We start from the raw sequence: 27,593 nt of genomic DNA, 5'->3' as shown, positions 1-27,593 counted from the left end.
GACTGCAAGAGAGGCTGCGAAATGTGATTCCTGTGTACCCAAGAAGAAAAGGTCTGATCGGTGTTTATAGACTGGCTGTGCCATAATTACCTAGGGAGGCTAGTGACACCAGGACTCCCTGGGGGCTCAGGCAAACCCTGTCGGATCTGAGAAGGGCTGGGGGCAGCTTGACAGATGTGGGAAAGGGATGGGGAGCAAAGCCAGAGGGTTCCCAACAATTCAGGGGATGAACTGCGAACTGCTTATGGTTCCCAGGCAAGTCAGCCCAGCTGAAAACCTTAGGACTTGGTGGACACGAAGTTTCAACTATGTTAAAAGAGAACTTGCTTTTTTAAAATGGGTCTCACATAGACTATTTCAGGGATCCATCTAATGTCTAGATCAGGGCTTCTCAACCTTGGTACATGTGACATTTGGGGCTGGACCATTCTTTGTCGTGAGGGCTGTCCTGCTCACTGTAGGATGCTCAGCAGCAGCCCCGGCCTCCACTTACTAGATGCTAGTAGGACCCACTCCCTGGTTGTCACAACCAAAATGTCCCCAGACATTGCCAAATATCCCCTGGGGGACAAAATCACTCTCATCAGAGAACCAGTGTTTCAGTGGATGTCAGAATCTCGTGCAGAGCTTTTCCAAGATGGGTTTCCCAGGCTCCCCTGTGGGGGAAAGGGGCTGATTTGGAAGAGCTGAGGAGGGGTCTGCCCCATCAGTGAGGCACAAAGCAAGGGGCCTTGCCCACGCATTAAGTTCTAATTTAATTTTAATCTGATAAAATGGGATTGACAGCGAACATCTCGGGGCCATCTGCTGCAGCGGTGGTTCTCAGTGGGAGTGGTACTCTTCCCCCCATGACAAGCCTAGGGGAGATGCGGAGATGTTTGACCATGATTCTCATGCTAAAGACTGGAGCCTGTTGCTGGCATCTAGTGGGCGGGAGCCGGGGATGCCCAACAGTCTGCAGTGCACATGACAGTCTGGAACAACAGACTTTTGTTCCGCCCAAGCTGCCATGCGAACTGCTGTGTCAAAACCACGAGAAGCACAAGCAAATTTAGAGCTGTTTTCACTACCTCGTGAAAATCCTGTTTGTCCAGGATAGCTGTAAATCTAGAGATTACTGGGCTCGCTTATGATGCAAGCTTCCAGAGGGCTTAACTTGCCCAGAGATTTCAGAAAATCATGCAGCGAACAGATGCTGATGCAGAATTCCCTTGGAGTCAGTTTTTCATGCCCAAGGACAGACCAGGCTTTGTGGGGCCTGAAGCTTTGCAGAATTTGGTGGGAGGGAGCTCTTTTAAAAATCATACAAAACAGGGGCGCCTGGCTGGCTCAGTCGGTTAAGCATCTGACTCTTGATCTTGGCTCAGGTCATGATCTCAGGGTCGTGAGTTCAAGCCCCACATTGGGCTCCACAGTGGGCGTGGAGCCTACTTTAAAAAAAAATCCTACGGGGGCGCCTGGGTGGTTCAGTCGGTTAAGCCTCTGCCTTCACTCCGGTCATGATCCCAGGGTCCTGGGATCGAGCCCCACATCAGGTTCCCTGTTCAGCGGGGAGCCTGCCCCTCCTCCGGCTCGTGCTTTCTCTCTCTCTCAAATAAATAAATAAAAATCCCTAAAAAAAAAAAAAAAACATACAAAATAACAAAATTAGGTACAAACGTTGAGTATTTACTTAGAATAAGAAGAACAAAACTTGCAACAAACTGTAAACGAAAAAAGAATGACAAAGCTCCCAAACAAAAATCATAAAATGACAGTATTTTGTATGAATTAGCTTCCTGAAATATATTTACAATACTTTTTCCTTTCTTCTAGCTGGATACTCTGATTACGTCTTCATGTGACAATAATTTTACAGTAGCACGTTCTACAGAAACAACAGAAATACTTCAGCCTCATCTCCACTGTAGCTGATTGAAATTCATCTTTTTATTATCGCTCATGTTCTTACCGCTTAGGGTATTGCTGTAAGTCTGTGCATACAAGCACAGGAAGTCTATTTCTATTTGTTCCAATTAATCAAGGGAAAAAACACATCATGTGCTTGTAATTATAAATGCTGCATTTATTAAGTGGATTAGTTTCCTACTGCGGCCCAAGCAAATGACCACAAACTGGGTGGCTTGACATGACAGAAGTGTACTCGCTCACCGTTCCAGAGGCCAGAAGTCCCAAATCGAAGTGTCAGCAGGTCTGTGGCTCCCCTCCAAAGGTTGGAGGGGAGAACCTTTCCTTGCCTCTTCCAGCTCTTCATGGCTCCTAGCATTTCTTGGCCTGTGGCAGCATCACCCCAGCCTCCGCCTTGATCTTCACATGGCCTTCTCTGTGTCTCTGTGGGCCCTCTCCTCTGTAAGGACACCAGCCCTTGGATTAGGGCCCACTTTTATCCAGTATGACTTCATCTTAACTTAATTACCTCTTCGGGGGCCTATTTCCAAGTAAGGTCAGCATTATGAGGTTCCGGGTGGACATGAGTTTTGGGGGACACTATTCAACCCAGCACACCAAGTATATCCTTGCCAAGAAAACGTCCATTTTGATTAGGCATCAATGACAACTGAATCCTCCATTTGTGTCTGTTGATGGAAGAATTTTCCACAACATCAAGCTGTATGCTTTCCAGACCTTATTCCTCCTCCACTCTGCGCATATCTTTGGTACTTGGTGCTGTAGGTCCAGTTGGTATCTCAATATGGCTAGGAGAGTCTTTGTCACAATGCCGCATGTGTTGGCACAGAAAATAAGCAGAAGGATTCCAGAGCCACTCTTGTATTGGGCTGGTTAACAATAAATTAACTATACAGACCAGTCACTGTGAACCACATAAATATTTCCCACTAAACGTAAACTAAGTGCACCCCCCAACTCAAATTCCCTTCAGCCCGATCTCAAAAATGTCTGTGGCCACTTGAGTGCCACCAGATTTGAAGGAGGCTCTGTCATCCCCAACACAGAGCTTCCCAAGTTGCTCTGGGAGTTAACATCAAATCAGCAGATGGGAGAAACAAAAAAATGGAATATCGTTTAAGAGGTTTCTCTGGCCTGTGGGGGCAGGCCTGGACATGGTGTAATCATTTCCACCGCATTCACCTGGCCCAGACTCAGCCAGGTGTAGGGTAGATATATGACAGACGGGAAGGAGAACTTGAGACAGAGGACTTAAACTGAATGTGGTTAGAATGCCTAATTTTTGCAAATTTTGCAAAAACACATGACACGTGAACATGTTGCCAGGGCCCCTTCCAGGGGCTTGTTAGGGGTCTGTGCAGGTGAGGGGCCTCGAAGCTTAAGCTTTGGTAGCTCGTGCCAGTTAACTTTTTTGATAGGGCTATCAAACTATTAAGCCAGGGAAAGGCCACAGACTGTGTAACTGGATTTTAGCAAAGGAGTTAGCCAAAATCCTCATTTTTTTATAAGCAAAGTATGGCCAGTTGGATGGAAGTGAACAACCACACTTGGAGAGAGAACCTGAAAAGATACCCCCGGGATATCCTACATCACCTCCCTATTCCAGCCACACTGGCCCCCTTGCTTTTCCTCCTTGATGCCAGATACACTCCTGCCTCAGGGCCTTTGTATTTGCTAAACTGTTCTTCTCCCCTCCCCTCATATTGCATGCTGGCTCCCTCAGTTCTTTGAGGGAACTGTTACTGTGGCAGACAGCTGCCCACCAGTTTATGCCCCCAACCATAGGGTAGAATTATTAGCAGTGCAACAGGTGCATCTAGGTAAGGATATGTGCTAAGGTGACCAAGTCATCCTGGTATGCCTGGAATTTCCCTGGTTTGGGCACTGGAAGCCCCTCATCTCAGGAAATCCCTCGGTACCGGCAAACTAGCTCAGTCAGTCACCCTACACCTGGCTGAGTTTGGGCCGGTGAATGTTGGTGAAAATGATTACACCACGTCCAGGCCTGCCCCACAGACCAGAGAAACCTCTTAAACGATACTCCATTTTTTTGTTTCTCCCATCCGCTGACTTGATGTTAACACCCAGAGCAACTTGGGAGGCCCTGTGCTGTGGACGGCAGAGCCCCTGTTAGCCTGGGGCCCTGAATGACCACAGAGAACAGATCCCACTTAATGATTCTATAGTCCCTCCGCACAACCCAGTGATTGGAGCAAGAAATAAACTCTTGTGTTTAGTCACTGAGACTTGAGGGCTTATTTGTTATATCAGTTAGCGTAATGGTAACTAATACAGCCACATTTTCAGGGAGACCTTCCTAGACTACCATATTTAAAATCGCAATGACTTCCCCTCCGCTCCTCTACTCCCACTCCCTATTTCGCACTCTTGCTTACTTTTTCTCCATAGGCTTATCACCATCAGACATAGCACCTAGGCTTCATGAAGATGGGAAATGTATCTGTTGTGTTCACTACTGTACTTTCAGCATCTATCCAACAGAACTTTCTGTGACAATGGAAATATTCTACGCCTGTGCTGCCCAATGTGGCAGCCACTAGCCACATGCATCTGCTGAGCACCTGAAATGTGGCCAGTGTGACTGAGGAACTGAATTTCTAATTTTAGTTAATTTAAATTTAAATAGCCACGTGTGACTAATGGCTATCTTAGTGGACAGTGCAGATCCAGAACAATGGTTCGGTGGAGCCATCCATTAAGTGTTTGTTGAATGCAAGAATCAGTGAATGGATTCAACAGGCTTTTGCTGAGTCTGTTATGTGCCACACGCAAATGAGACCCTCATGACTCGGGGCATTGGTCAGGGGCTAACCTGGGAGATTCACCGAGATCTTCTTAAGTTTATTATTCTATGAGTGGCTAGCTCAGTGTTTGAGAAGCAAACCCAAATGATCACCCTTCTCTGTGAGTTTAAGTTGGACAAGATTCATTTCTAGAACATGTTATATTCGATCTGGGTGGGGGAATTCTTTCCCTGCCATTTACAACAGTAAAGCCAAGATAATGTCAGAGAGGAAAGTTCCAGCGCTTTGTGTAGTGTGATTGGAGGATAGTTAGGCTTCATCTCCCAAGAGCATCCTTCTTCTTCCCTTCTTCCATAGGCCTGAGCTCACCACTCAGAAGGTGATAATTCCACTGTGGCAGAGATGCTATCTGGTCTCTGAAAGCCATGTTTCCATCTTCTCGGACACACGGCCTGACTACATTTCCCAGCTGTGTTTGCAGTTTGGTTTGGCCACTTGACCGAATGGTTCCTTTGCAGGCTATTTTTTTTTTTTTTTCATTTCCCCTCTGGTTTTGAGATTTTCTCCTTTACTGGAGTGCTCTGTAGTTCTACCACATTTTTTTAAGGTGTGGATTTCATTGCTCTTGCTAGGGACAAGACGTGCTTCGTTTAGTCTAAAAACTCATGTCTTTTTTTGGCCCCAGAAAATGTTCAGCCACTATCTCTTGGAATATTGCTTCTCCCCTGTTTCATTTCCCTTTGATTTTTCATTCTGCAACTTTGATTAGACATATGTTGGAACTTGCTCCGAATTACTTTCATAGTTCATTTCTCTTCTCTCTCTCTCCCCCTTCTCCCACTCTGCCACCTCTGGGGTAATTTCCTCACATGTACCATTTAACTCACTAAGTTTCCTTTCGCCATTGTCTACACTACCGTTCAACCCGTCCACTAATTTCTATGACTCTATTTTTCATCAGTAGAAACTCTATCTGGTTCTCAGTCAAATCTCTCTGGTCTTTTTTCATATTATTTTGGGTTTTCATTTTGGTTCTCTCTTTTATATCTTCAACTATTTAAAATATACTTAAAATATCTTTAAGATTATTCTATAATATCCAACTTGGGGTGCTTATTCTCCTGTCTGCTGAACTTGCTAACTGCCCCTCACAATGAGTGTGTTATTCTATACAATCATAAACTTTTATTGTGAATTCTTCTTTGGCAGGTTGGTTGTTTTTCCTAGAGTCCTGTGAGTCACTAGCTGTGAAAATGGACCTGCGGAGTGGTTCTGCATTTGTTTCAGTTGGGAATTCTGGAGTTTCCAAAAGGTTCTAAATCCGTTTTTATGCTAGTTGTTTGGCTTGGGTTTCCTGTGCCATACAGGAAACGTGAATTCAAATTATATACCGAGTAGGGTGTAGTCCTGGGCTTTTCATCTCCTGCAGAGGGCTTCTCTCGGCCCAGGGGTCCAGCCACCAGTCTCCTCATAACTTCCCTGGGCCAGGCTTGCTTCCCTGGCAAGCTTGCCATGCCCCTTTTCAGAGCCTGTCTGAGATGAAATCTTCATGGTCCTGGAGTACCTGTTTGGCCTTAGTGCTCTGACTTTGATTCCTTTCTTCTTATCTGGCACTTGGGGATTTCCTTATCTGTTTCTAAGCCCATGTATATATTTAAATTCTGGAGATGTGTTTTTTTCAGCATTTCTACATATTAGTAATAGAATATGAGCTCAGTCTGTTTTATTGCTGGAAGAAGTCTCCTGTTGATTCTTCTTAGAATGTCTCAGAAGAACTCTCCAACTTCTCTTTTCTCTGATTTACTTCCAGCATTCTTGTGATGGCAGGGGGCTGGTCTATGTGACATTCCTAATATAGACTGAAGACCCCATTATACAAACAGATCATAGAGACACATAATTTATGCAAAATTAGTCTCAAAAAGACATGATATACTTGTGTATGCTCTTTTTTAATGTTTTATTTTTTTATTTTTTAAAAAGATTTATTTATTTATTTGAAAGAGAGAATGAGAGAGAGAGAGAGAGAGAGAGAGAGAGAGCACATGAGAGGGGGGAGGGTCAGAGGGAGAAGCAGACTCCCTGCTGAGCAGGGAGCCCGATGTGGGACTCGATCCCGGGACTCCAGGATCATGACCTGAGCCGAAGGCAGTCACGTAACCAACTGAGCCACCCAGGCGCCCCGATGCTCTTAATGATATACAACGTAAATGTCAGACAGAAGCTTGAAAATTAGGGTCAGAAAACCGTGACCTTTGCATTCTGCCAAATATGTCCTTGGGATAAATTGTGTTTTTATTGCATTATATTCTATTACACCACTGCAATTATATGAGAGTCTTGTTGGAATTTTGAATGCTTCTATCATTTTAAATATGCATGTATATTATATATGGCAATTTGATCATTCTATAAACAAAACTCATCGTATAAAAATGAAATTGAAAAATGTGATTAATTCAATAACACATAGAAATACGTTGCAAAATACTAGTTAGAATAAAAAAGAAATTATATGGCTTTTAAAAATAAACATCTATAGCAAATTTTGTTCAGTATATCAATATTCCAAGAGAAGAATAAAAAGAAGAAATTCCCAAAATGATTTCTGAAAGCTTTCATGTTTCTACCAAGCCATCTCAGTAGTATACAGAAATCATGGCATGAAACTACTCTGAGTTTTTGCAAACAATAATTAAGGCATAGCAGAAGGTTTTATTTTTCACGTTGGATGGTTCTGGAAAAAAAAATGGTAAAAAGGATCCCTTTGGCTTTTGTGTGCTCCCTTGAGAAAAATGTTGATAAGAAAGAAAGATGGAGAAAAAAATGCTGGAATTTTATAACACAAACAAGACACACAAGCCATTTTCCAAACTTCACACTGTTCGGGAGAGTGACAAAACACCAATTTCCACAAGATGGTCTGTCTTACAAATATGGAACACTTCCCATGCAAATAGGTATCTGGGGCATTCTGGGTAAGCCAGCCAAAATGGGTAGCAATAGCATGTAAATTAAAATAGCAACGTTCCCCATCCTGAGTATTCACCCGTGCACTGCAGAAAAGGCTGCCAGACCTTCCAATGACATAAATCTCACGTCTGCAGCCTGCTGCGAGCTCTCGGAAAAGCACCACTTCCAGCATGTAGGGTTCCTTTGTTGGTGACATGCAGTCGGGAGGAGGAAATAACATAGCATTTGGTGTCCTCTGGGCAGGTCTGGGAACAGACTTGTGCTAGGTCTCTGTGCGGCTTTTTCAACATGCTCACGATCTGCACGTGCTATGTGCCGCAACGTGCAAGTGGCAGATAAACAAACCTGTGCCGATTTCCAGGCAAACGCAATTACCATTTTAGGAGAACCATTCCATTCGTCTCAACCCAGATGATTTGCGAAGAGACGAAGTGCAGGTTGTCAGGGTGGCTTGTAAGACAAGCACTTGACCCCAGAAGTGCAGATGCAGCCGCATCTTCAGGCGAGGCCGGGCTGTTGCAGCAGGTGCGGTCAGGCGCTTTGCCCGTTCCCCCCCTTGTCCTCAGCACTTCGGGGCATTCCAGCCTGACTTCCACTTGCCAGAACCTGTATTTCTGGACCTTTCCTGGCCCCTGAAGTCTGCACGGCCCTCCTCGGTGGCAGGCCAGAAGTGCCGGGAACCGAAGCCAGTTGCCCACAGTGATCACCGGCTCCATACCACACTCTTTATCGGCTGCCCTCCCTTCCCTCTTTCACTTGCCTGCTCCCCTCTGGTGCTCCCTCCGACAGATTTCCAGATCATCTCTGTGTATGGGAGACCTTGCTTCTGAGTCGGCCTCCGGAGGAATCCAAGCTAAGACAATTATCTCCTCCCAGAGGTCCTTGCAACTGGATGCTTCAAGATCTCAGGGCTTCCGTGGAGGAGGACACCTATTAGAATACTGTGCCGGTAGAGCATACATTTTCCATTTTACCGTTCGTCTTAAAAGTTAGTTTTGCATTCCAAGCTCACATCGGTATACTCAGCATGTTTTTCTTCCTTACTGCTCGGGTCAGACTCGCTGCAAGGTTCCTAATGCTTCTAGATTACCGCAGTTTCTCTAGTACCGAAAACATCCTCAGGCTCCCTTCAGATGATGGTGATGCCACTAATAGCTATGACCGGAAGCAACTCTTTTAGAGGACAGCCCCAAGGGAGGGAACCGGACTGTGTTTGGAAGCAAAGTCATGAGTAGAGGTAAGGCCAGAATTGAATTAATATTGAGCCACACACTTCGGAATTAAACATACCAGGTAAAATAATTAGGGCCTTTTGAACAAAAGTAACAAGAGTCATTCTGATCACTTTGGGTCTTGTGGGGTTAAGAACGCATGTGAAAATAACCATCAATATGACTAATGGGTCTTGAGCACCTAGTATGTGGGAAGCACTAGTCTAAGTGTTTTACATGTATCAACTGATTTAAACTCCATAAAGTGCTGAGAAGTAGGCATTATTATCCCCATGTTATGGATGTGGGAGCTGAGAGATTAAATAAAGGTGACCGTAATCCTGCTCTTGTGCTTACACCAAGAAGGAAAAGCAGGAACAGCAGCACAGGGGCCCCCAAGCGAGCCTGAGTGGAGACCTGGGGCCTCTTCACAGGCAGCTCATGCTTCATGGCCGCCTTCTCTGGGCTCTGCCATTTCTCTCACTCAGCGTCTTCCGCCTTGGGATTTCCTGTCTGCTCCTGCCAATCAACTGCCTCACCTTGTAGCCTGCTAATCTCTTGGCTTCTGCCTGGGCAAAGCTTGTTCCTGGTCACGGCCACTCGTGACCCTTCCTCCTCAAGGCCTTTCTGCCCGCCTTCTCTTAGGCACCTTTCCTCTGGGGCTCCCATCCACCTGCCCGACTCTGTGCCTGTAACACATCCAAGCTCCCCAGGAGGACTGGGCTGTACTGGTGAATCGGTCATCTCTATTTCTGTGGGACTTTTACTGCAGGCTACCTCTTGGCTTCTGGTCACCTATAGATGTGCTGCTGCTGGGACATGTGTCCATCTCTGCCCAATCTGGTGTGGTCTGAAGATGAGGTCACATGGTGGCAGAAGGATGACCTCTGACTAAGGAACTGCCTAACGACAGGGACCATTCAGAGGGGCCTACAAGGCGTGGCTGACGGCCAGAGATGTGACATGCCCAGTACCAAAGGAGACCCCTGCTGAAGATTCTGCCAAGAGTCACTGAAAACCAGTCAGCGGGCTTAAAGAGTATGGCCACGTTTTGCCTTGTTTCCTCCTTCCCTAGACTTCACATCTATGAGAATCAGGGATTCTAGAAAAGTCTGAGTGCATATGAAGCAGGTAGTTGCCTTTACCCTGCCGCGGAGACACTGAGTGCAGGGGGAAAAAGATCTTGGGGGCATGCCCAGCAAAGGATGTCTCTATCTTGTGCATGTTTCATGGCCTGGATTGGACTCTGAAAACCATGTTAGGATCCTTATTTGAAAAGGGGTGGATAAAGTGACAAGGGTTTTTTTTTTTTTTTTCCTTTGTAAACCTTTAAAACTGAAGGACAACGTACATAAAGACAAGTGCACAAATTATAAGTATACAGCTCAGTGAATGTTTACAAAGTAAACACATCTGTGTAACCACCAGCCAGATCAAGATCTGTAACAGGAGGCTTTTCTCAGGGCCCTGGAAGTGCTCGTTACCATTCCATAGTTCATAGGTCATAGGATCATAGAAGATGCTTTGGAAACAATCAGGCCACATCATCATTTTTGCATAAACTAAGCCCCAGAGTGGCCAAATGTCAGGCAAACGGCCACACAGTTAGAGAGCATCTGGGTTTTTTGTTTCGTTTTGTTCTAAAACATCAAGCAGTTTTTCTGTTGCTTAACGAAGTCAGTGCCCATGGATAAACCACCCCACACCCCCACTTCTATTTGGTTGCTCCACATGCCTCGTTAACTTTTCTTATTTTGTGCTCACTTTATAGTCCAGCCATCAAGGACTGTGATTTCTCCAGGATCTCCGTGTCCAGCATGCAGAAAATAGCTCTCCGCACATTTCAGTAGCCAGTGCCAGCCCAGGGCCATGTGGCATAGGTCAGCAGCGGGCGTGGGGTCAGTGCTCTACCCTTCCACAGAGCGTCCGCCTCCACCTTTCCTGCGGGCCTCAGCATTCTCAGGAACTGGAACTCAGGCCATCTACGGTTCTCATGACAGAGCTGACGAGCCAGCCACCAGGACTGGCCTTCGCCTCCGTGACGTTGAGGTGTGGCTGGAAAGCAGCCACCTAGCCAGGGAGTCCATCTCCCACACTCGCGGGGGAGGCCCTTTGACTGCTGTTTACCAGCAGAACGTGAGTGCAAATACACTTTTCACTTCTGGGCTGAGGTGGTGAAGAAGCACGGGTGCCTTCTGCAGACTCTCTTTCCCCATCCGCTGATGCTCCAGACCTAGTTCAAGATGGGGGGAACTTGGGCCCCCAAGGGAGGCCATGGAAGGCCCCTTGCTGAGCAAGAGCCCTGGCAATGGATTTGACATCAGTCAGAAATAAATGGCTAGTGGGTTCATCTACTGAGATTCTAGTATTACCGTAACTAATACAGTTAGAGCAGCGATGGTGGAGGGAATCTTAACCTTTTCAAAGGCCATCTTTAAAATCATCTCTTTTGCTTTTTTCCAGCTACTAAAGACCACCGCAACCCAATCCCCTTACTTGTGTAGGAAGGACAATCCTTAGACATTCTATGTAGAAAGATAAGGAACTGATCTTTTTTATATATAAGAAAACACTTTCTAGAGTCATGCACCTTTTTCAGGATTGTTTCTAGGAATCCCCAAGGTGTTGGGGAAAGACTGGTCCCCGAAGAGCAAGGAAAGCCCAGAGTTAGTTGCTGAGCTCAGCGTGGCACCCTGTACTTCCTCATTTGCTAGAACACTGAACTATCATCTGAATTTGTGATACAGTTTTAATTAGCAGAAATGCAAATTTCTTTTTTGGAAAGCTCGTCAATAAAGAAAATGACATTTATTCATAGTGTTCTTTGACCCATTTAAATAAGACAAGTTTTTCTATAATGGAAATTAAAAAAAAAGACACATAGAATATGACAAGGGAGCACCCTTCATAGGGTTGATATTGGGAACAAGTAAATAATACACAGCACTGAGGCGACTGTTTTATGAAGAGTTTTCATCTCACACAGAGGCACCAAGACAACGGCTTCTGGCATTAGAGCACCTGAGTTCAGATCCTGTCTTTACCATGTACAAACCAAGTGACCTTGGGCAAGTTCTTTAATTTCTCTATGGCTCAGTATCTCCAACAGTAAAGTGGAGACCCACAGATGTCTATGTCTTAGTGTTGTGAGAACGACATTACTTAACACATTATTCAAACTGTTGGAAGAGTGCCTGTCACACAGGAAGCCCTCAATAAACATCAGCTATTGTTATTACAATGGCTTGAGGCCCTGATTTGTCTGTAATATATCTGGACTCATGTCATAATATAAAAAGAAAACCAAAGAAGTGCCTCCCTGGGTCGATCTGGGGTCCTTTCTGTTTCTCCCAAGAATACCCAGAGGCAGCCCTATGGGGTTAGGGACCACCCGAGGCCTTGTCTTTTGACACTAACCCTAAGTTGAATTAGTACTACCACACATGTTTAAGAAATTTACTAATGTATGTTGAAAATTTCAAACACTCTTTGATTTCATAACTCAATTTCTGGGAGTGACTCTAAATATACTCTAAAGTGTCTTATTTGTTCTAGATACCGAAAAGGCTATAAGGCTCTAAGGTGTCATTTCAGGGTGACTTATAATAGCTGCAAATTGGGACTGCTCAGGTTTCCAATAGGATATGGTTTAAAACAACAACAACAACAACCACCACCACCCACGGTAAATCCTGTTGATGAAACTAACACAGGAAAATGGTGATTGGGAAAACTGCAATAACATGGAATACACCTATGATATAACATTAAGATGGAAAAAGTAATATTCAAAATCCTACCTGAAACATGACTACAACTATGAAAAATGAGCCAAAAGTGACAGGAGGAAAGAGACTGGAAACAGGGCTAGGCTGGGGTTGGGTCTTGGGGTGTGGGGGCTAGGGACTAGGGCCTGAGACTAGGGCCTGTCTCATTTCAAGAGGTGAAGTAAGGCTACGCTGGTATCCCTGAGAGGGCCAACAGCCAAATCGAGGGAGGCTAAGGAAGGCATTAAGTCCAAAGGCTGCAGAGCAGCTCAGCTTCTGGGTGTGGAGACTGGAGTTAAGGGCCATGCAGGGGGAGACAGGAAGGGTCCTGAGAGATGGTCGCTAGCAGCTTTAGGGGGGTGTGGGGAGAGTTTGGCTGGTTTAAAGGGCCAGTGAGAAGGCAGAGGTAAAGGAAATAACCCTAAATATCAGCAAAGGTTGTATTCGGGTGAGGGGGCCTACTTTTGATGCTCTTTCTCGATTTGTATCTAGTTTTCCTATTTTCTTTGTTAAACATATGTTATCTTTATAATGAAAATACATTTATTTTATAAAAGCCTATGGTACTCCTGTATAGCTAATACCTCTATACATGTACACTGGAATTGAACAATTAAGTAAATGGATGGCAGATGGTGGGAGCCAGGTTTCTCACTGTTAGAGTGGAAATTTACAGATCAGTAAGGAGAGGAGGCTAGAATGATCCATGTGGTAATGGATTAGTTGGAGACATCAGTATGAATTTAGGTTTAGCTTAATATAGACACAGATGGATATATACAGAAATATTTATAGAGATGTATGCATGTATGGGTTAGTACACACACCTATATTTCTCTATTCTGTCAGCTGAGAGGTCCTAAAAGAAACAACACCCCAGTAACAATGACCAAACCTACTTCCCAGATACTGGTTTCTAATACTAGTCTCTAATAAAAGGAATCACAGCTCCTTGGAGAAATGGTTGATTCTAGGATCTGGGGCAGGAAATATATACAAAAATGAATCTGGAGTATCTTGTGGTGCCAGAAAGTAAGGAAATGCTCTTCCCCCACCCCTCCTCTGTCTGTCTCTCTGTCTCTCTGTCTCTCTCTCTCTCACACACACACACACACACACACACACGCACACACAGAATGATGGAGTGATGGAGTATGTTAAATGCTCACAAGGATCAACTGAAAAAGCTCCCAGTCACCAAAGCTGGAACAATTTGAGCAATAAAATACATAAAGTAGTATTAGATTCTAACCCAAAGTATAAAATAAGTACTCCTGAGTCTCTACTGGTATAAATAAATGATTGAATATCTTAATAAATGGAGGAGAAGAGATAGTCTCCAGTGCAGAAGAATCCCAAATAAATTATGTAAATATTCACCCTCAAGGAGGTGGAGCACAACTCCCCACTCCTTAGGTGTGGGCTACCCATAATGACTTCCTTCTAAAGAGGACAGTATGGAAAGGGGGAAAAGGACTAACTTTACAGTGGAAAAATCTGGCAAACTACTTCAGCCAGGTGACCAAGGCCAATATCATCAGTCATGTTGATAGTATGTACCCTTAATACGATGCAATGAAAATGGCACTTTACGTCTGTGATCTTCCTCCCCAGAGTCATAACTCTAGCCCCATCGTGAGAAGAACATCACACAAATCCCACTACGGGAGCATTCTACAACATACCTAACCAGTACTCCTCAAACTTATCAGGGTCATCAAAAAGAAGGGACATCTGACAAACTGTCCCAGCCAAGAAGGGCCTAAGGAGATGTGACAACTGAAGTCATGTGGTATCCTGATATCCAAGAAAAGTGGCATTAAGTAAAAGCTAAGGAAATCTGAATTAACTATGGACTTCACTTAATACTAATGTATTGATATTAGTTCATTAATTGTAACGAATGAACCACACTAATGTAACGTGTCAATGACAGGGGGAAAGGAGGGTATACAGAAAATCTTTACACTATCTGTTCAACTTTTTTATAAATCTAAAACTATTCTAAACAACAAAGTACAGTTGATTCTCATTATATGTAAGCAATGTTCTATAAAATCTCCACAAACACTAGCTGGTGAATGTGGAGCCATTACCCCTATCTGTGAACCTCTGGTCACAACATTTTTGGATCAATACATAACCTTGTTTTATGTGTGTTTCTGTTTAAAGCCACCTCATTTAATGTACAGTTGACTCATTAACATTGAATTGATGGCGAATGGCACTCTAACTCACACCCGAAAGAAGCTTCTCTAACACACATATTTTTTCCATCAGGCGCAGCTCGGCCCTCTTGCACGAGAAGGCACCTCAGCGCTATGCTTAGGGACCATTTTAAAGACATTGCCCACAAAAGGCACAAAAAATGCAAAAACCGTGGCACTAAACAGACCACAAAAAGGACCTTCTTTCTGCGCAGTATGGGAACTGCTCATACGAGAAGACAGAACATCACCTTGTTCCGCCCCAGGTGGGAACACGTGCATTGGGCCACTCAAATGGTTCACCCCGTGCACATGTCACCAATATAGATTTTGGGGTTACAAATAAATTTTACCAAGTAGGTGAATTCACAAATATGGAATCCATGAATAATAAGGATCAACTGTATATTAACTTTTAAAGGCTTGTGAACATGTTCCCCAATAGGGCTAAGTTCTTTCCATAACCCACTACAGATTTCTCACTTTTGAATTTGTCTAACTCTCTGAAATTTACTTATTTATCTATCTATTTAGTTATTTATTTAGCCTATACCCATGCCATACAATAACCACATGTGGCTACTGGTGCTTTCAATGTGGCTAGTCCAGCTTTGCACAGTGGCAGTATCGTAGCCAATGAGGTTTATCCGAGGTGCGATTATTGCTAATGTGGCTAGTCCAAATTGAGTTGTGCCATAAGGATCCACAACAGATTTTGAGGACTTAGCACACAGAAAGGTAAACTATCTCGTTAATGATTTTTATACTGATTACACATAGAAGTGATAATGTGTTAATATAATTGGTTAAGTAAAATATACTATTAAAATTAATTCCACCTGTTTCTTTTGACGTTCATAATGTGGCTACTAGAACATCTAAAACTACACAGGTGGCTTGCGGTTTATTTCTACTGGACAGCAACAACCTACATCATCTCTAGGGGAAAGGAATTCCATCATAATATTTGTAGCATGGGGACGAGCATAGGACTATAAAGTCATTTTATCTTTAGAGGGACCATTTAATCCCCTCCTTTTAAGAGGCTAAGGCTCAGACTGGTGAAGTGCCTTGCCCAACTTTCACACGGGTGGCTGTTGGCACAGGACTCAGAGCTCTGTCTGCCACCTTCCAGTCTAGTCTCTTTCCCCTTGATCTTCTCCCCTGCATGCCCCCACCCTGCCCATAAATACAACCAAATAGCCTGCATCATTCTGCAAGGGAAAAACAGCATTGGCTATTCCCGAACTGAAAGAGACAATTTCATAAAATCTTACTAGATTTCTATAAGTGGGGCTGTCAGATTTACCAAATAAAAATACAGGATGCCCTGTTAAAATTTGCATTTCTGAAATGCAAACTTAACTGGGTGTCCTGTATCTATTAGTATAAGTATATTCCACTTAATAGTTGGGACGTACTTACACTAAAAAAAGCATATGTTGTTTCTCTGAAATGTACATTTAATTGGTGTCCTGTCTTTAATCTAGTAACCCTACTATAAAGCCTTTGAGGAAAGAACCTTTTGCTAATTTCTGCCAGGCACTTAGGCACTTATCGTCTGTGTTCCTCCAAGGAAGAGCACAACCCAGTGAGTCATTCAGCGGCTCCATAATAAACAAGGGAGTCTCGAGACTTGCCTTGCCCTCCGTACGCTGCTTCGGCTGTCAATGCTATCTTTCTAAACAGCCAACTTCACGGAAATCAAGCCGCAGATCCTAACTGTCCCTCCCAACCTTTATAATCAATTTGAGTTGGGCAAGATGCCAGCTTTAAAAAAATGCACAGAACCAATTCTTGTAACTATGGAGATAAGAGGGAAGGAAAAACCCAAGGAAACAGACAAGCTTTCCTTTTCTTTACAGAAGCTCTTCTTAATGTAATGGGCAGCAACTGGTACAAACATCGCAGCCATTTCCTGGACATGTATACATATCAAAGAGAGCAAGGCAAGAGTTTGGTGGATTTTACATTTTATGATTTTGCTTTCCTTCGTTACTATTATTTTGTAGCATACTAAGGGGGGGGTGACAGAAGTGGTCCATCCAAGGCACAGACAAAAAGGGGGTACAGGTAATGAGGGATTCACTGCCTGTAGAGAAATTTAAAACAACAATAAAACTGACTAAAAGTTGTTCTGCTTTTTCTTACCCCATGTGCTGGCAATTCTAAACAGTGTCTCTGATAAAATACTCCTCCTCCTCACCTACCCTTGAAAGTTCTGGTATTAAGCAAGGTCATTGACCATTTTTCAAAACACCCTGCTTTACAGAGCTTTGCTTATTTGTTGTTTGTGGGGTGGGGGGTCGGGAAGAGGTGGAAAGGAGAGACACAAGCTAGACGGGGGTGCTTAAGCCACCAAAACAGCAAGGGCTTCCGTGGATGCTGATCTCCCTCTCAGGAACATGTAGGGCTATGTCTTAAGGTTTCCAAGGATGAAGAGGCAATATTATGGTAAAAGGAGCACTGGAATTGGAGTCAGAATACCTGGGTTCAAGATGTGGCTCCGTGTCCACATAGGTATGCAACTGAGCAAAAAAGGTCTGGCCGCTCTGAGCTCCAGCCTCCTCCCAATCGAACAGACACTGGAGCCACTCCTCCACCTGCTACTTCACCTGCTCAGTTTGTGTACTTAAGAGATAAAACCTACAAAACCCTACAGGTGTTTTCCTTATCTTCAAGACTGAAACTGAACCACCAGCTACCACAACCTCACTTTGACCCACAAGAAGGGGAAAAGAACAAGCGGAGGATGAACAGTGTCCTTCAAGAGCATGACCCGGACATTCCACGCATCACTTCTGCTCTTTTCTTATTGGTTAAAATGGAGCCACATGGTCTCACACTCCTGCCACAGAGGCTGAGGAATGTAGTCTCTAGCTGGACAGCCAGGTGTCCAGCCGCAACCTCAAGCTTCTATTTCTAAAACTTGATAATGGATATTGTGTAATTATAGGCAGTTCAATAACAGTTATTGTCATCATTTTGTAAGCTAGAGGACAAAATAGATTGTTTGTTGATTATTGCTCTGACGAATGAAACAAGAAGAAAAGTCCCATCTTTCCACTGTGGCTGATGCGTTTTAGGTGCACATCCATGTAAATAATCGAGGTTTCAATGGGGAATGAATTCTTAGAGTAGTGGATTTCGAAGCACTTCCGTCTGGGGCCTGTGACTGTTCTCCCAGGAGACCTCGTCCGTGTGAATGTGGACCCATCTTATGAATACAGTCTTGTGCCTCTCAAGGACTGAGCCCAAATCCCAGGAGAAACATGGAATTTAGAGCATCGTGCCACTGTACTGACCCCATCCCGCAGGCTCATAGCTGCGAAAGTGGTACATCATCTGCTTAGTGCCCTATCATCCTCGAGGTCTTGTGTCACTGCCTCCATAATTAAACACAGACCATTAGCTCTAACCCACTGCACCCACATCAATTATGCCAGTTTGGATAACAGCTGCAGAAACCCTCCTTTCCTGTCTTCTGCCTCTCTGGAAATAATCCTGCTTGTCTCACACAGGTATAGTTGGAACTGCTTCGGTTTTTACAAGGTATCAAATTAGCAAGGCTGCAGTGCCACAATGGAACAGAGCTTTGCTCTTCCATACACTGACTAAAAGGTAATTTAACCTCTTCCAAAGGTGGTCTAGCCAATCCCCGGCAGCACTGACATTGTGTTAATGAGAAGTTGCTCTCCAGAGTGATCAATTAGCCCTCTGAGACGAGTGTGCAAACCCATCTTCAGCGGATGGCCCAGGCTTAAAAAGCAAACTTGGTAGGTTCATCACCCTCTGCCCGGCTCAGTTAAATCTGCAGGGACTCATGCTCTGTATCTGAAATCCTGGAGCTGCACAGATGGAAACGCACACTTGGAGCCTCCTCGGTAACGCAAGCTGCCCCAACGTGCTGGTTTCCTCGCATGTGCTAGGCAAAGGGGACTGCAGCTCAGCAGCGAGAGGGCTGCTTAATCCACCTCATTGCTGGGAGAGAAGAAACTCAGTTTACCACGAGAAAGGAGAGAACCAAGCCAAAGAGTCTCAGAATGTGGGAGGACCCTGAGCATTCACTTAATCTAAGGCTTCCCTTTTACCTATGAGGAAACTGAGGCCAAAGTTGCAGGAAGCTCAAACAGCAGAGACGGACGAGAATCCATTTTCTCTGCCAATGCGGTCACTCTTTTTTACCCCCCTCTAGTCACCCCACCATGCTGACTACTACTTAGACACCAGCTGCCCCATCATCTGGAGACCCTCAGGTGAAGAAAGCATATTCATCTCACTTGAGAATGTAAGCCTCACTTCCGCTAGCACAGCAGACATAAATCCCAATCCACAAAGTCAGGTGAGCAAGACACACTGCTTTGGGTTTTGGGGGTTTGTTTTTTGTTTTCTGTTTTTTCCTATAAAGCAACCGGCCCCATCCTGCCAAGCTGGAAATTCAATCCCAGGCATTTCTGGGTCCTCTCCCCCACTATTTGGAGTGCACCAAGGTTCTGGGCCTCAGGCAGGTCTGGAGGTAACACTGAGATATCACAGATCCAGCCCACAGGGTCCCTTCAGCTCCGCAGGCTGCTGGTTCTGAAGCCCTCGCTGGCTGGGAGCCTAGGCCTTGGTCCTCCTTCCCTCAGCTTCATTGTCTGAAACCTGCCTCCTCTCCTGGTCCTGTCAGGATGAAGAATGTAGGGACCTGTGGCCCCCCCAGGCTCTTAGACTTATCTCTCCTGTCCTGAGCCAGAGGAATTTCTTTTTCGTCTTAGAGAAATCCTTTTTGTTCTCCTCAAAAGTGTTCTCTCTCTTGCCTCACACTCTAGGACACCATTACAATTCCCTGGAAGGATCGAGCCTTTTGGAAATAAAAGCCAGGAAGGGAAATGTTTTGCAGGTAACTTCTACTCTTGGTATCCAACCCCGAATCTTCACCATGACAAGAACACAGAGTGGGGGAAAGAAGGGAACTATGCAGGGAGGGGAAAAATAATTACTTCTCAAAAAATCACACTGCACACGGTGACTTCAAGTTCCATGAAAGAAGGAACAACCCAAATTCCAGTTCATTCTTTCTGGGAAAAAGAATGCTGGGGGAAATTGTCCCAGCTTCATCTTGAAAGGAGCATGAAAAGCAAGGAGTCATTTCTCTACAATGAGAGAGGCCACTAAGTAACCTCAGAATGCAGCAATGACTGCACCAGCTCTCCCGCCTCCCTTGCCACTTGATTGTTTTGTAACTGCTGCCACTTCTCCAAAACAACGCTGTGGAAGGTCCCCACTGACCTATTTGTCTAGTCCAGTGGCTGACACTTCATCCTCATCCTCTTTGACGTTCTTCTCACCCTCCCTGAAACCCCTCTGTGCGATGACTGGTGATGCTGGATCTTACTGGTTCATGCTCTAACTCTGTGACCATGCCCTCTTTATCCCTTTGCTGGCTTTTCTTCCTTTCCTTTCCTTTCCACTAATCAATGGCATTCTCTAGGGAGCTAATCTTAGCCACCTTCTCTTCTACCTCTACTCGATTTTCCTCCTTGTTTAATCCACTCCTACAACTTTTATTGTCTTTGAATCTGCACCTCTAGCCCCGCTCAATTTCTGGAATTCCAGACCCAGAATCCCAATTGCCTTTTGGTTGTTTCCCAATAGATGTGCCACCACACCTCAAACTTGCCATGTTCAAAACCGAACTCATCTTTCTTCCCCAAACCAGCTTTTCTTTGTGACTTCCTTACTCCATTAACGCATCACCATTCTTCCAAACTTTGGCTCCATCTTTGACTCCTCCTCTTCATTTTCTTTATACCCCGTACTGTTTGAATCTGTATAGATTTTACCTCCTCAAATGGAATATTCCAGGTATTATATCACGAGTACAGAATAACATGGAACTATCCATCTGCACATTTCTGCCACTAATGCCATATAAATTAAATTAACTATGGCTATAATTTTGGCCTTTATCCCTCCATAATTTCTCCTATACAAGTATGTATTTTTTCACAAAAGGGATCATCTTGTTTGGAATTTTTTTTGTCACTTACTACATCATCAATATTTTCCTATGCCATTAAATGTTCTTTTATACAGCGATTCTCAAATTTTAAGAGCATATCAGAAAGATAATCTGAGGGTGCTTGTTAAAAAAGTATTTCCCTGGATGGTTCCCCCAGAGACACTCATTCTGTATTCTGGGGAGGGTCTATGAACCTCTGTGTTTAAACCAGCACCCCAGAAAATTCTAATGCATAAGGTTTTCAGATCCCAAACTGTTAGCACAATTTGTAAGGATTCCTTCTTTTTCTTTTGTTTACATTTACCATAATTTATTATCAATCCCCACTGACATATATTTAGGTTGCTGTCCAATTTTTTAATATCATTTTAGTTCTACGCTGACTTTGATTTCTAGGCTCTCTCTTTACCATTCCCTCCACCCACCCACACATACAATTATTCATTAGGATAAATTCCTGGAAGTAGAATTCCTGGGTCCAAAGGATATACAAAATTATAAACTATACATATAGTAACATATGCTATTATAGTATTCATTATATAATTATACATAATGTATCAATAGTATAATTTTTTTTTTTTATTTTAGAGGGGGAGAGAGAGAGGTGGGAGGGAGGGGCAGTGGGAGAGGGGGAGAGTCTTAAGCCTGAGATCATGACCTGAGATGAAATCAAGAGTCAGACGCTTAACTGACTGAGCCAGCCAGGCGCCCCTATTAATAGTATAATATAATAAATAACAAAAATTAATGTATTAATTATATGACATATAATGTAATAATACATACGTTAATTTATATATGTTCAGGTGGGGTTTTATTTGGACCCTCACACAAGATTTACATTTATCCATGTTAATTTCATCTGGTTATATTTCACCCATTGCTTCAAGAGTCACATTATTTTATATCCCTACTCTCCATTGAAAGTATTTGTTATTTTTCTGAGATTATCTCCTGCGTATCTGATACTGATATCTTCTACACTTCCTTCCAAATTATGGATAAGAAGGAGTGAATAAAGTTGAGAAATGCCTTCCTGCTCCACCAGAAACCTATATTACTTAGCATACTTGTTCCTTCTTTAAACAGTAACAACTTAATTTTAATAGTGATTGGCTTATGCTTCTCCATATCATCTTTAAGGTTCTAAGAACAGAACTTACCATATGTTTGCTGAAGTTCACATCCACTGCCATCTATCTCTTGGCTCTGATCTACCAATCAAAGGAGAAAAATAAGTGTATTGGTTTCTTATATCCACATTAATGCTATTTAACATGGATTCATAATTCTGTCATGGCCTAAGGCATGTGTTCAGTTTGTGTGTCTGAGGGTGGACTGGGGGCTCTGTCTACCTAAGTGGGGAAAAATTGTTGATGGCCCCTCTGGTGGCGGAGGGAGAGAGCAGGGAAAGGAAACAGAAGGTAGGCTGCAGAGGGTTCACAGTAAAGGGAAGAGGCTGGGAGGTGAGAAAGAGAGAGAAGCAGAAGAGGAATGTCAGTTGCCTGGTGGTGTCAATAATGATAGCAATAATAATAATTATCTCTATTAGCAATGAAATTTATTATGTGTCTAGCACTCTGCTAAATGCTTCATACGTATGAACACATCTATTCTCCTAACAACTTTGAAAGGTGAGTGCTATTATCATCTCCACTTTGCGGATGGAGAAACTGAGGCACAGAGAGACTAAGAAACATGCCCAGCATCACAAAACTAGTAATCAAGATAACCAGGATTCGAACCTGGCCATCTGATGCTCCCTCTTAAGCATGCAAACTGCTCACCACAGTACATACCGTGTGCCGCTGTTAACTACATTCTACCTACTATTATTATTTGTATGTACACACACACACACACACACACACACACACACACACACACACACACACACATCCCATGGCCAGGAAGTGAACCGCCATTGCCTTTGTTATGTACACATAAAGGAGTTAACTGTGGGAATCTTTCTTTGTGCTTATTTGGAAACAGTACTTTGAGGAAATGGACATTTGGGTGGCGCCCGTACTTGTCCCAGTTTTCCTGGGACTTCACCAGTTTTGGCACTGAACCTCCCATGGCCCGACTGTGTGTTTTGTTATTTCTTCCCACTGAATACACAAGGGGGCATTGTAACCATTCAGTCGTGCATTCCTCAAACATTTATTGGGTGCCTAATCAGAGGTGCGAGTGCTGCCCAAGAACCTAGCAGCGAGGATGGGATGGCACGACAGGAAAGTGAGGAACCTCCCATGATCCCCCATCAGAAAGAGTAAAATATGTATTCGAATGAACAAACACTTACATGGCACTTACTCCGGGCCAAGTACTATAATGAGCACTGTCCATTTAGCGTTTAACCCTCATAAGCACCCCAAGGCATAGTTACTATCATTACCGTCCCCACTGTAAAAAAGTATAGGCAAAGAGGGGCTAAGAACCCTGCATATTGCACAGCTGGCCAGTGGCACAAAGCCAGATTTGAAGCCAGGCAAGGTCCTCCTTGCTCCAGAGTCCATGCCCTGAACTACTGTGGTGGGCTTCGAGAAAGGGACCTGAACCCCCTCTAGAACTCTGTGTGCCCTCAGCCTCTTTCTAGCCCTGCTTAGAGGTTTCTCCCTAGCTCAGCAGTTCTCAACCCTGAGGACACATTACAATCACCCAGGGAGTTTAAAAGATAATACTGATTCCCCAGGACACTACTTGCAGAGATTTTGATGTAACTAAGCCACTTTGACCTGGACATCAGGATTTCTTTTTAAAGATTTTCTTTATTTATTTATTATGAGGGAGAGACAGAAAGAGAGCGAGCAAGAGAGAGAGAGAGAGCAGGGGGAGGAACAGAGGGAGAAGGAAAGAGAGAATCCCAAGCAGACTCCACGCTGAGCATGGAGCCCGATGTGGGGCTCGATCTCACCACCCCGAGATCACGACCCCAGCTGAAATCAAGAGTTGGATGCCCAACCGAGCCACGCAGGTGCACCATGGACATCAGGGTTTTTTAAAGCGCCCTCAAGGATCGAACGTACAGTTGGCTCTGAGAACAAGGTGGCCAGACCCTCCCGTCGGGCAAGTTGGGCTAAGTCTTCTGATCAGTGCTTCCCAATGCTAAAGTGCATCTCAGTCAGCTAAGAACCTGATTAAAATGCAGATTCTGATTCAGTAGGTTTGGAGTGGGGGTGGGAGGACCAGAGATTCAGCATTTCTAACCAGCTCTCAGGGTGCTGATGTTGTTGGTTTATAAATCACACTTGGGGTAGAAAGGAGTTTGAGGCAAAGAGTAGTCCGCACTCCACAGACCTACTGAGTCAGAATCTGCATTTTGATGCACATTTGAATTGCAGAAGTCCTACTCAAACCCTGAGCTCCCCACAGGCTCTGGGAATGGCTTGCAGATGTGCCAAGGTATCGCCTCCCCTCGGCTCTTAGAAGCTTGGTTGGTGACCTCCAGGGTGCAACCGTAAGCAGCCTCAATGACCCCATGTGTATGCAAATAGTATGTTTCACCGTTGACCATCAGGGAGAAAAGAGTGGGGAGTCCCACTCTAATAGAATCTTGCTACCCCCTTCTTCCCTCACACCTCCGGCAAGCCTTTGCTCACACTCTTTCTCCCACCTGCCTTTGGCCAGCCTTACCAGATTTCTGAAGGTCGAGCTCCCGTCCTAATTCCTCATCTATGGAACCATTCCCATTTCCACATGGCCGTGTCAAACCAACAGACACTTTTTTATTCATATCCCAAACAGCGAATAACATTTCCTATGTACCAGGCACTGTTCTATGCCCTTAAAATTATTCATTCAGTCATTTAATCCCCATTTTGCAGGCAGGAAAGCTGAGGCACAGAGCCGTGGAAGAAGTTGCTCAAGGTCACAGAGCTAATAAGTGGCAGGGTCAAGATTCAAATGCGAGTAATCTTGATAAGATTCTTCTCACTGGTGTGGGACTCACACGGAAGAATTTGCAAATGAGGCAGAGCGCAGACAGAAAAAGAAGACGTATGATTTCCTGTGGCTGCTGTGACAGACTACTAGTCACTGGGTGGCTTAAAACAACAGAAATGTCTTCCTTCACAGTTCTGGAGGCCAGTAGTCCAAGCTCACATTGTTGGCAGAGTCATGCTCCCTCCGGAGCCTCTAGGGAAAGATCCTTCTTCGCCTCTTCCTGGCTTCTGGCGGTGACCAGCAGTCCTCAGTGTTCCCTGGGCTCAGAGACACAGCACCCTCATCTCTGCCTCCATCACCACAGGGGCTTCTGTGTTTCTCTCTCTGTCCTCTCTTCTGCTTGTAAGGACACCAGTCATTGCATCAGGGCCCATCCTACCCCAGGATGGACCCCTCTTAACTAACTGGACCTGCAAAGACCTGATTTCCAAATAAGGTCACCTTCTGAGATCCCAGGGGGACACGAACTTGGGAGGGGCAGGGGAGACACTATTCAACAAAGGACAGAAGAGCACAGAGATTGTTTCAGGGCAGAAAGTGTTTCTTAAAAATCCTCAGCTATAATTTGCTTCAAAATGCTGCTGAGGCCTTAGGACCCGTGACTGACACTTTCCAGATTCAGCTGAGGCATAGCGAGCCACGGAATCGCTGTTAAGTTTTGGTCAACAGATGGCAATTTCTTCAGTGCCAAAAGGACATCCTTTAAAAGCTTCTGCCCACTGTTCAATATCTGACCGTGCTTGCGGGTTCTCCCCAGACCAAATCAATCAGATTGATTTTATCTGTACAACAGGTAAAATAAAACTGCTGCTTTTGAAGATTTTTGTCGGTGGCAGGTGCAGAGGTGAAATGCGCACTGTTCGAGCGGCCACGCGTTATGTAGGCCAGCACATAATGGGGAAGCAGCCCTTGGTCGCCTGGGGTGATCTTTCGGGTGAACCACTTGGACATCAGAACTTCTCTGTGAAATATCCGAGCCCTCTCTATGATAAGCTAAGGAGGAATCTTGTCGTGAGCATAGATATTCTGAGCCAAGACCAACTGAAGCAACGTGCAGAGGAAAGTTCCAAGTCCAGGAAAAGAGCCAAAGAGGATGGTATCTATACTGCCTACCTCACCACGTCAATGCAGAACTCCTAGAGAAGGAGCCAGGTCCTGCCACCGTTTCAGGCACTCGGCATGACGTGTGGGTTGTAAATGAATCGGTATTAGAGCAGTTAGGTGCTGGGCTAAAAGGAGACGCTGTGAATACTGATCAAACAAGTACCCAAAAATCAGGAGCTAAGTGACCAAAAGGTGACACTGGTGGAGAAGCTGCTTCTGAGGATGAGTGGTAGTGTTACTGAGTGCAAGAAAACGAGCTCTCCAAACCAGAGGTGTTGCTGTTGCTGGGCCCTGAAGGATCAGTATTCAGACTGTTCTAAGTGAGCCCATCGTCCCTCCATTTCTGTGACCCCTGCCACACCTGCAAAGAGGAAAATGAAGTAACTGATGTCCCTCCCTGCCAAGGCACCATTTTGGCTCCAGTCATTACAGCTGACCTATAAGAAAAGGAAGAAAACCCCAAATTTCCTGATTCCTGCAGCTCAGTGGAATTCTCAGATTTGGCTCCCAGTTCTTAAAGCCCAGAGACCACCTCAAGCATGAGAGAACACTCAGATGGCCTCACGGAGCAGAGACCAGACACACAAAATATGAAGGACTGACAAAAATCTCTTGATGCTGTGTAGCACGTGTGAGAAGGGGCTACACGACAGAAATATTCCCGGAAGAACAGGCCACCTCATCACTTGTCTCCACTGCGCCAGAAGATTAAAGAAGCCTGGGGCTTCATGCCCTCTTTGCAAGAACATTCAGCTGGTTATTAAGGTTTTTATGGCCTAGCTGAATGGGCAAGTTGCAGAGAAATGATAACCAGAGCCAGGTCAGGGATAAAACTGTCAGTACTGAGCATCTCCATTCAGTGAGACCCACTGCATCCGTTCACTGATTCATGCAAACGTCTATGCGCTGGGGCATTTTCCCTTCTAAATTCATACGGAATTTGAGAGCAATTCTTTAAAACCAGATCATCAATCTGGGGGCTCCATTTACATGGAAAGTGACTTTCGTCACTCCATTCTTCCTCTAAAAAAGAGGTTCTGGGAGGGAGCAATTACAGACAAACAGGAAAATACATCCATTCGCCAAATTATCTGAAGATTGACCTTCTCCCTAATTAATTTTCTTCCCTACCTTTCTCTTCCACTCTGTTGGAGAATGCTCTTTGGCATAAAAATCCAAGGTGGCTATGAGAAAAACATTAAAGCTAACAATCAAAAACCACAAATAATGTGACGTGTTATTGATCATTTACTTTACACTCAAGCTACATGGATCTGAGAAATCAAAAGAAAAAATAAGAAGCTTGAAAAACAAGAGATTTGTTCCATGTATGCCCCAGAATAATGGCTCTCAGACTTTTTGCTAACATACCCCTCAAAGAATTTTGAGAAACTGTATGCTCTTTTCCACGTTTAAAAAAAAAAAAAAAAAAAACCCGAGATATAATGAACATACAATAAAACACACAGACCTTAAAAGTTCTTTTCCTATGAGTTTTAGGCACTTGAATACCCGCCACCCAAAACAAGCTACAGAACATTTCCATCACCTGAAAATCATCCCTCTGGCCCCTTTGCGGGTAATCTTCCATTTCCTGACTCTCACCCAGGATCAGTCTTCCTTCTGCACATCTTTATTTTTTTTTTATTTAAGTTCAATTAGCCAACACATAGTACATCATTAGTTTTAGATGTAGTGTTCAATGA

At 44.3% G+C, this 27,593-nt stretch overlaps 2 pseudogenes; both read left to right on the top strand.

Annotated features, from left to right (window-relative positions):
- Positions 1–26,667, top strand: part of LOC114223606 (protein Mdm4 pseudogene) — a 34,533-nt pseudogene extending 7,866 nt beyond the window's left edge.
- LOC114223639 (U4 spliceosomal RNA) lies at positions 15,439–15,501 on the top strand (annotated as a pseudogene).
- Positions 26,668–27,593: the final 926 nt, after the last annotated feature.

This window comes from Eumetopias jubatus, unplaced genomic scaffold, assembly GCF_037043125.1.
Source record: "Eumetopias jubatus isolate StellerSeaLion01/CBP00866 unplaced genomic scaffold, mEumJub1_p1.0 scaffold_11, whole genome shotgun sequence".
Taxonomy (NCBI): domain Eukaryota; kingdom Metazoa; phylum Chordata; class Mammalia; order Carnivora; family Otariidae; genus Eumetopias; species Eumetopias jubatus.
The sequence above is the reverse complement of the archived record's forward strand: the minus strand, read 5'-3'. Positions and strand labels throughout refer to the sequence as shown.